The sequence below is a fragment of the Buteo buteo genome, chromosome 24 (assembly GCF_964188355.1).
Source record: "Buteo buteo chromosome 24, bButBut1.hap1.1, whole genome shotgun sequence".
NCBI lineage: Eukaryota > Metazoa > Chordata > Aves > Accipitriformes > Accipitridae > Buteo > Buteo buteo.
In genome coordinates, this window is record NC_134194.1 from 21,376,525 (window position 1) to 21,385,802 (window position 9,278).

Genomic DNA, 9,278 nt, shown 5'->3' on the forward strand with positions numbered 1-9,278 from the left:
TTCTTTCTCGGTTTCTTGCTTGCTTGCTTGCTTCTTACTTGCATAGATTACTTCCTGTCCTTCTTCCTTTTCCTCTTCCTTCCCGTCTCATCTCCCCCCTTTTTTTTTTGTCCTGCCCTATCCTTGCCTCCCATTCTTTTCTACTTCCATCCTTGCATCTTCTGTTTCATTTTTCTGTTACCAAGAAGTTTTAAAAATGTCTACACCACACTCACCATGAAGCACAGACGTGCCCTTTGGCAAGAGCTCTCATTCACCATCCCTACCACCTTCCATCCTTCCATACAGTAAACAACCCTCCTGTTTTCCTCCAGTCTATGAATCTGCACCTGCCCTTATCTTCCTGAAGAAGAACACACCCTTCGCCATACCAGCCATCTCAAGGATCCAGCAAATCACAGAGTGAGGCAATCAAATGGCAAAGAACATCTCTGCCTCATCAGAACACAATCCACCACTCTCTGAAACACAAGCCCCGGGTACAGGGATGTCTCATTAAAAAAAGGGCTCCACAGAGCCCAAACAACGCAAACAAGTCTCTCATTCGGGAACTCAAACACTAGCACAGCCAAGCACAACAACCCTCCAGGAGGGCTGAAAAAGCACAGGGCAACCACAGCTCCCAAGCACTCTCCATATACCTCCTTCCTTCCAGACTCATTTTCTACATGCACGCTGAATCGCAAGCTCTTGCTTCCCATTCAGGCAGGCATGCACTGCAAGAACAACACAGCAAGAACCTCAGTACCCAGGGGCATTAGTCCCCTCGGAATAGCATGACCCACCCATCACACAGCCAAACAAAAGCCACGAGTTTAACACCATGGCATTTTTACAGACAACATCTGCTCAATGCCCAAAACATCCACCCCATGAAATGGATTGTGATCCCTCCTCCATATGTGCTTGCTGCCTCGAAGCTGTGCCTCGAAGCAGCAGGAAAGCAACGAGAGCAGGCAGTGGTGCTTTGCTGCTCCAAACCTACAGGCATTACAATCCTGGCAACATTCGGTTGATCCAACACGAAGATACCATGACATAACAGGAACAACAGTGCATCTGCCTCGCAAACTCATCCTTTCCAGGTATGAACAACTTAACTGTAGAATCACTGGTTGCTTCTTCAAATTAAAAAACGTTTTCAGAAAAGCAGAAACAATGGCTTTAAGGGACATTTGCAATTAACATTATGAGAGATTCTTGGGGAAGCTGGACACAAAAAAATTACTCATCTTCTGCAAAACCTTATGCACTTCTAACACAAGGAGAGTAGGAGGGAGACCTGAAAGCCAAGGACATTCTGTCAATGTCAAGCTCAGCTCAAGAGAGTGGACAAGCCATCCCCCACACTGATGACAAACCGCTCAAATGCCTGCAACCTGACAGCTGCCACAATTCCGCCTCCTGCATCACATCTGCTGTTACCAACACATTGCCAATGCGAGAGAAGAGAAAACAAAACAATGGGAGGTTTCGGTAAGAGGAAGGAAGAAAACCAAAGGAACCCCTTGCACTGTATTGAAACACAAGAGGACAACAACAGGCACAAGGCTATGCAGAAATTCTGGAGGCACTGAAAGGATCCCAGGCAAGTAGCACTGTCTGTGGAGCCTCTTCTTGAGGTTTTCTAATGGCATCCTCTATCCCACACCCAGGGCAACGGCATCTCCAGCTAAGTGGACATTCTCCACTTCTTCCCCAATGACACAGACCATGTTCTAACCAGCATCTCCATTTCCCTCACGCAAGACTTTTCCCCACTCAAGGTCACACTCCCCATGACGCATGCCCAGGCCACACTTCAGCCACTCACAGGATTGCAGCCACAGCACCCGGGGACTGCTCCAGCACAACAACATGCCCCACCTCTAAGCCCCACTCTCAACATGACCCAGGCCTTTGCACATCCTCACTTTCCCTCACAAATGGTACAGAAAACATACGGAGGGCTGCAAAGCCGCACAGTGTCTGGCACACTCTTCCCAGCTGCCTGAACTTCACCCTGAATGTTTTCTGGCTTTTCAAGCAATCTCAGAGGGAAACAACACTGCTGTGCATTAGAATGTAAAGATTCTTTGATTAGAGATTGACAGCTCTGACTCCTGTCCAAACCAATTTTTTTTTTTTCTGCAGACAACCACACCAAATATTGAAGCAGAAGCACACTCACAATGTCGACCGCATGGGAGAATTTGTACCAGAGAAAACCACAGCTGGGCAGGCTTTGGCATGTAAGTGCACATCTCTGAATGACTTAAGCATAACAGGACACACCATCTCTACCAAGGCCAACTGTGCAAGTGAACAGGTACAGGGAGTCAAGCACAGAAAGATTACACCCACCTCCCTACATCCCCTTACAAATCCTCCCCAAGGAGGATCAAGGAACCATCATGGCAACATCAACGGCTGTGGAAGCTGCTATAGATGCCCACCTCTGCACAAGGACAGCAGGGTGAAGCACTACCCTCCCACAACACAGGAGCAAAAAAGTTCATCAGACAGCATTCACCAGTCTGCATGTCACCCCCTCTTAACAACACATTGCCTACATCAGGCAGGCTGCAGGGGAACCTACTGACCCTGGTGGGAGACATTCATAAACTCAAAACACATTGCAGGCATTTCAGTTTCACATACTGTCCCAAGATCCAGAAGGCCTCATACTCCAGACCCTTGGAGCCTGGAAAGGACCCTGGGCAAAAACACTGTCTGCCCATCCTACCTCATGCTTTCCTCTAGGCAGCCTCCACTCCCCACTCTGCAACATGTGTTCTCAAGACAAGCACATCATCTCCCATTCTTGTCTTGTTACGACACGGCCCACGGTTTTCCCAAGGATTTCCACTTCCCTCAGACAAGTCTTCCCACTGCTCAAGGTCAACCTTCACATCCAGAAATGGCCAGGCCCTACTCAGTACAACTGCCACGTTCACCTCCGCGACATGCCACACTCTCCTGTGGCTTCAGCAACCTCAGACGGAAACGTTACACAACTGCGAGCAATAATAGTTATAGGGGTGATATCGGAACAGCTCTAATGGCAATGGGCATAAATTGCATGCTGTGCAAGAAGAACCCAAATGCTGACAAACACACCAGTGTCACCAATGATATCTTCTGTATACAAAAACTTTCTCTCGAGTTTTTGGAGTGAGCTGTTTAGCTTTTGGGGGTTGTTTTGGTTTGGTTCTTTTTCTGAAAAGAGGTTTCTCCATCGGATTTGTAATGGTATGGCTGGTGATGCAAATATTGAAGGAACATCAAAACAGGCCAGTGTACAGTCACGCCTCCTCTCGGGCCAGGAACTCAAGTCCAAAACCCAGCATGGAGGGCAGGACAAGAAAAAGGAGATACCTGCCTTGGGTCACACACTTCTGCCTCAACACTTCATGCGACTAACTACAGTTAAAATACACTTGGAAAAAGAACACTTGGAAAAGTCCATACAGCCTTCTCTACTTTTATAATAACTCTGTTGGGCAAATAAAAATGGAGAAACTACGCTATAGGGTAGACTCCCGATTGTCACCTTGCATCACGTCTCTTGCAGAAGAGAATCAAACAGGGTGAGGACAGAGTTTACAACAGGAAACCACAGCCGATACCAGTACGATCTGCAGTCAGCAAAGGTAATAAGTTCTCCCGCTGCTCAAGATCACCCTTCACATCAGCAGATGCCCAGGCCCTACTCAATGCCACTGCCACATTCACCTCCAGGAACATGCAACAGTTTCCTTGCCCACCTCAGGCCTCACTCCAGATTTTCCAGACCCTTCCCACCAAAGACAGCACCATAAATAAACATACAGATGGCATCACACACACAGCACCCAGCAGAGTCTCTGCAGCTGACCCTTCATGTTTGGCAATGCTTCAGCATTCTCAGAAGGAAATGTGGCAGACCTGGGACCAATACTCTTTATAAAGGTGACGCTGGGACAGCTCGAGAGGGCCATGGCATTGATTTCATGCTCTGAGGGAAGAACGAACACGTTGACACGCACAGCACTGTAACAGATGATATCGACTGTGTAGGGGAATTCTTTTTCAGTTTTGTTGGGGGGGGCGGTTCCTTGGATTTGGGTGGGGTTTTTGTTTCTTTGTTTTTTCTTGTAAGAAAAGAAGATTTCCAGGGCTTGTGCAATGATGTGACTTCTGGTCCAAATATTGAAAGAACATCGAAACAGGCCAGCGTACTTCATGACACTTCACTGGCGAGGAATGCACTCCAGATCCTGGGGGAAAGGGGAAGCAAGAAAAGAAAAAGAAAATTCCCGTTCCTAACACCTACCTTGTGGGGTGACACTCCTCTCCCTCAACACTTTATCATACTAACTATGGTTACAACACACGTGGAGAAAGAACACTGGATTACAGCCACCTCCTCATCACTTCCGCTTACAAATCCTGCCTGAGGAGGAGAAGAAACCATCATGGCAACATCAACGGAGGTAGAAGCTACTATGGATATCCACCACTACGTAAGGACAGCAGGCTGAAGCGCTACCCTCCCACAACACCCTGCTCAAAACAAGCGGGAAATGGATCAGCAGACAACATTCAGCAGTCTGCATCTCAACCCCTCTTACCAACACATTGCCTAGGTCAGGAAGGCAGCAGCACAAATGACTCTCTCTGGTGGGAGATATTCATCAACTCAAAACACATTGTAGGCATTTCGATACCATGTAACTGTCTCACAACCCAAAAGGCCTCATACTCCAGGCCCTTGGGAGCCTGGAAAAGATCCTTGGCAAAAACACTCTCTGCCCTTCCTGCCTCATGCTTTCCTCTAGGCAGCCTCCACTCCCCACTCTGCAACATGTGTCCTTAAGAAAAGCACATCATCTCCCATTACTGTCTGCTTATGACATGGCCCATGGTCATCCCAAGGATTTCCACTTCCTTCACACAAGCCTTCCCACTGCTCAAGGTCACCCTTCACATCAGGAGATGCCCAGGCACTACTCAATGACACTGCCACATTCACCTCCATGTACATGCCACACTTTCCTTACAGTCCAGCTTTTGTTGACCCTTCTGTCAACGAGAGCACCACAGAAAAACATACAGATGCTATCGCATACTCCGTGTCCAGCAGAGTCTCCGCAGCTTACTCCTCATGGTTTGCAGTGCTTCAGCAACCTCACATGGAAACCTTACACATCTCGGAGCAATACTATTTCCAGAGGTGATCATAGAGTCATTAATATTGGAGAAGATCCTTCAGACCATCGAGTCCAACCATTAACACAACACTGCCAAGTCCACCACTAAACCATGTCCCTAAGCACTACGTCTTCTAAATATCCCCAGGGATGGTGACTCAAGTACTTCCCTGGCCAGCCTGTCCCAATGCTTGACAACCCTTTGAGGGGAGAATTTTTTCCTAATATTCAATTTAAACCTCCCCTGGCACAACTTGAGGCCATTTCCTCTCATCCTATCACTTGCTACTTGGGAAAACAGACCAGCAACCACCTAGTTACAATCTCCTTTCAGGCAGTTGTAGAGATCTCCCCTCAGCCTCCTTTTCTCCACACCAAACAACCCCGGTTCCCTCAGCTGCTCCTTGTACATCCTGTTCTATAGAGCCTTCATCAGCTTCAGCGCTCTTCTTTGGACACGCTCCAGCACCTCAGTGTCTTTCTTGGGGTGAGGGGCCCAAAACCAAACACAGTATTCGAGGTGCGGTCTCACCAATGCCATGTACAAAGGGATGATCACTTCCCTACTCCTGCTGACCACACGATTTCTGATACAAGCCAGGAGGCTATTGGATGCCTCGGCCATCCGGGCACGCTGCTGGCTCATATTCAGCTGGCTGTTGACCAACACCCCCAGGCCCTTTTCCTCCAGGCAGCTTTCCAGTCACTCTTCCCCAAGCCTGTAGCCTTGCACTGGGTTGTTATGACCCACATGCAGGACCTGGCACTTAGCCTTCTTGAAGCTCATCCAGTTGGCCTCGGCCCATCGATCCAGCCTCTCCAGACCCCTCTGCACAGTCTCTACCCTCAAGCAGATCAACACTCCCGCACAGCTTGGTGTCGTCTGCAAACGTACTGAGGGTGCGCTCGACTCCCTCATCCAGATCACTGATAAAGATATTAAACAGAACTGCCCCAAGAATGAACCCTGGGGACACCTCTTGTGACCGGCCGCCATCTGGATTTACCTCTCTTCACTACAACTCTTTGGGCCCGGCCAGCCAGCCAGTTGTTTACCCGGCAAACAGTACACCCGCCCAAGCCATGAGCAGCCAGTTTCTCCAGGAGAACCCTGTGGGAAACAGTGTCAAAGACTTTACTAAATCCAGGCAAACAACATCCACAGCCTTTCTCTCATCCACTAAGCGGGTCATCTTGTCAAAGAAGGAGATCAGGTTAGTCAAGCAGGACCCGCCTTTCCTAAACCCATGATATTGGGACAGCTCTAATGGTAGTGGGCATTGATTTCATGCTGTGAGAGAGCAACCCAAATGCTGACGAGCACATCACTGCCATGGATGAGATCTAATGTGTCGCACAATTTGGGGATGGTTGGCGTTTGGGGTTTGAAAAGAAGGCTTACGTGGATTCTTTAAGGTTGTCGCTGCTGATCCAAATATTGAAGGAACATCAAATTCTTTCAATTTGATGGGGGGAGAGGGGGAGCAGCAAAAGAAAATTCCCATTTCTAACACCTGCCTTATTTGGTCACACCTCTCTCCATGAAAAATTACTTTATGAACTAGACTTACAACACAGTTGGAAAAAAAACATAGGAAAAGCCCACATTGCCTTCCCTACTTTCATAATGACTCTGGTCAGCCAACCAAAATGGAGAAATTACACCATGGGAAGAGAAATCCCTGAAGTCTCAACTCTCACCTTCCATCACGTCTCTTCCAGACGACAATCAAAGAGGAGGACGACAGAGTTTGTGACAAGAAAGCACATCCGATCCAAGCACAGTCAACAGTCGGCAACGGAAATGGCAGAAAACAGTGCCTGGGGGGCTTCCACCACCACAGCCTGCATGTCTCACCGTTCTTCATCAATCTTGAGTGGAAATGCTACACGCCAGCAAGCAAGAGCATCTGCAAAGCTGGTGGTGTGGCACCTCTAACGCAATCGGCAGTGATTTTATTCTACGGAAGAACATTTCACACCCACAACAGCAAACCTCAGCTGGGAGAATGAAGTACTGCCCACCGCAGAAGAGGATGAGGTTGGAGACTGTGAATGTGCGCAAGTCCGTGGAACCTCATGAGATACATCTGAGGGTCCTGAGGGAACTGGCAGGTGAAGTTGCCAAGCCACTATCCCTCCTATTTGAAAAGTCATGACAGACTGGTGAAGTTCCCAGTGACTGCAAAAGGGGAAACATAACCCCCATTTTGCAAAAGGGGAAAAAAGGAAGACCTGGGCAACTACAGGCCAGCCAGTCTCCCTTCTGTGCCCGGCAAGACCGTGAAGCAGATCCTCCTGGAAATTATGCTAAGGCACATGGAAAACAGAGAGGTGACTGGTGACAGCCAACGTGCCTTCACAAACGGCAAGTCATGCCTGACAAATTTCTGGTGGTCTTCTGTTGCAGGGTTACAGCATTGGTGGATAAGGGAAGATGACTGACATCACCTACCTGGACTTGTGCAAAGCATTTGATACTGTCCCACACAACATCCCTGCCTCTAAAATGGAGAGACGTGGATTTGACGTGTGGACCATTTGGTGGATAAGGAGTTGGATGGATGGTCACACTCAAACAGTTGCGCTCAGCGCCTCAATGTCTGGGTGGAGATCAGCAACGAGTGGTGTCCTTCAGGGGCCTCTATGGAGAACAGTATTACTTAACATCTTTGTCGGGGCCATGGACAGTGGGATTGAGTGAATCCTCAGCAAGTTTGCAGATGACACCAAGCTGAGTGCTGTGGTTCGTACTCCAGAGGGAAGGGATGCCATCCAGAGGGACCATGACAGCCTTGAGAGCTGGGCCCGTGCAAACCTCATGAAGCTCAACAAGGCCAAGCACAAGGTCCTGCACCTGGGTCGGGGCAATTCCAAACATGGATACAGCCCTGGCAATGAGTGGATTGAGAGCAGCCCTGTGGACACGGACTTGGGGGTACGGGTGGATGAAAATGTGAATATGAGCCAGCAACGTGTGCTCACAGCCTAGAAAGCCAATCATGTCCACGGCGGCATTCAAAAGAAGTGTGGCTCACAGGTTGAGGAAGCTGATTCTCTCCCTCAACTCTGCTCTTGTGATGCCCCTCCTGGAGTACTCTGTTCAGCTCTGGGGCACACAGCATAAGAAAGACGTGGTCCTGCTCGAGCGGGTCCAGATGAGGGCCACAAAGATGATCAGGGGGCTGCAGCACCTGCCCTATGACAGGTTGAGAGACTTGGGGTTGTTTAGCCTGGAGAAGAGAAGGCTCCACGGAGACCTTATAGCGTCCTTCCACTACTTAAAGGGGGCATACACCAAAGATAGGGAGGGACTTTCTACAAGGGAGTGTAGTGATAAGATGAAGCGTAATGGTTTTACACTGAAAGAGGGTAGTTTTAGATTAGATACTAGGAAGAAATTACCTGCTGGGAGGGTGGTGAGACACTGGAACAGGTGCCCAGAGGAGCTGTGGATGCCCCTTGCCTGGAAGTGTCCAAGGCCAGGTTGGATGGGGCTTTGAGCAACCTGATATACTGGAAAATGTCCCTGCTCATTGCAAGGGGTTTGGAACTAGATCATCTTTAAGGTCCCCTCCAACCCAAACCATTCTGTGATTCTACAATCATGGCAACATCAACAGCTGTGGAAGCTGCTAGATACCCACCACTACACAAGGACAGCAGGTTGAAACATTACCCTCCCACAATGTCTTTCCCAAAACAGGAGCAAAAAGGTTCATCAGACAGTATTCAGCAGTCTGCATGTCACCCCCTCCTACCAACACATTGCCTACAGCAATCAGGCAGCAGCACAAGGGACTGTCTCTGCTGGCAGATAGTCGTACAACACTGTGGGGGTTTCAATACCATGTAACTATCTCAAACCCAGAAGGCCTCCAGCTCCAGATTCTTGGAGCCTGGAAAAGAATCCTGGGCAAAAACACTCTCTGCCCATCCTGCCTCATGCTTTCCTCTAGGCAGCCTCCACTCCCCACTCTCCAACATGCATTCTCAAGAAAAGCACACATCTCCCATTCTTGTCTTCTTATGGCATAGGCCATGGAATTCCCAAGGATTTGCGGTTCCCACAGACAAGTCTTCCCACTGCTCAGAATCACCCTTCAC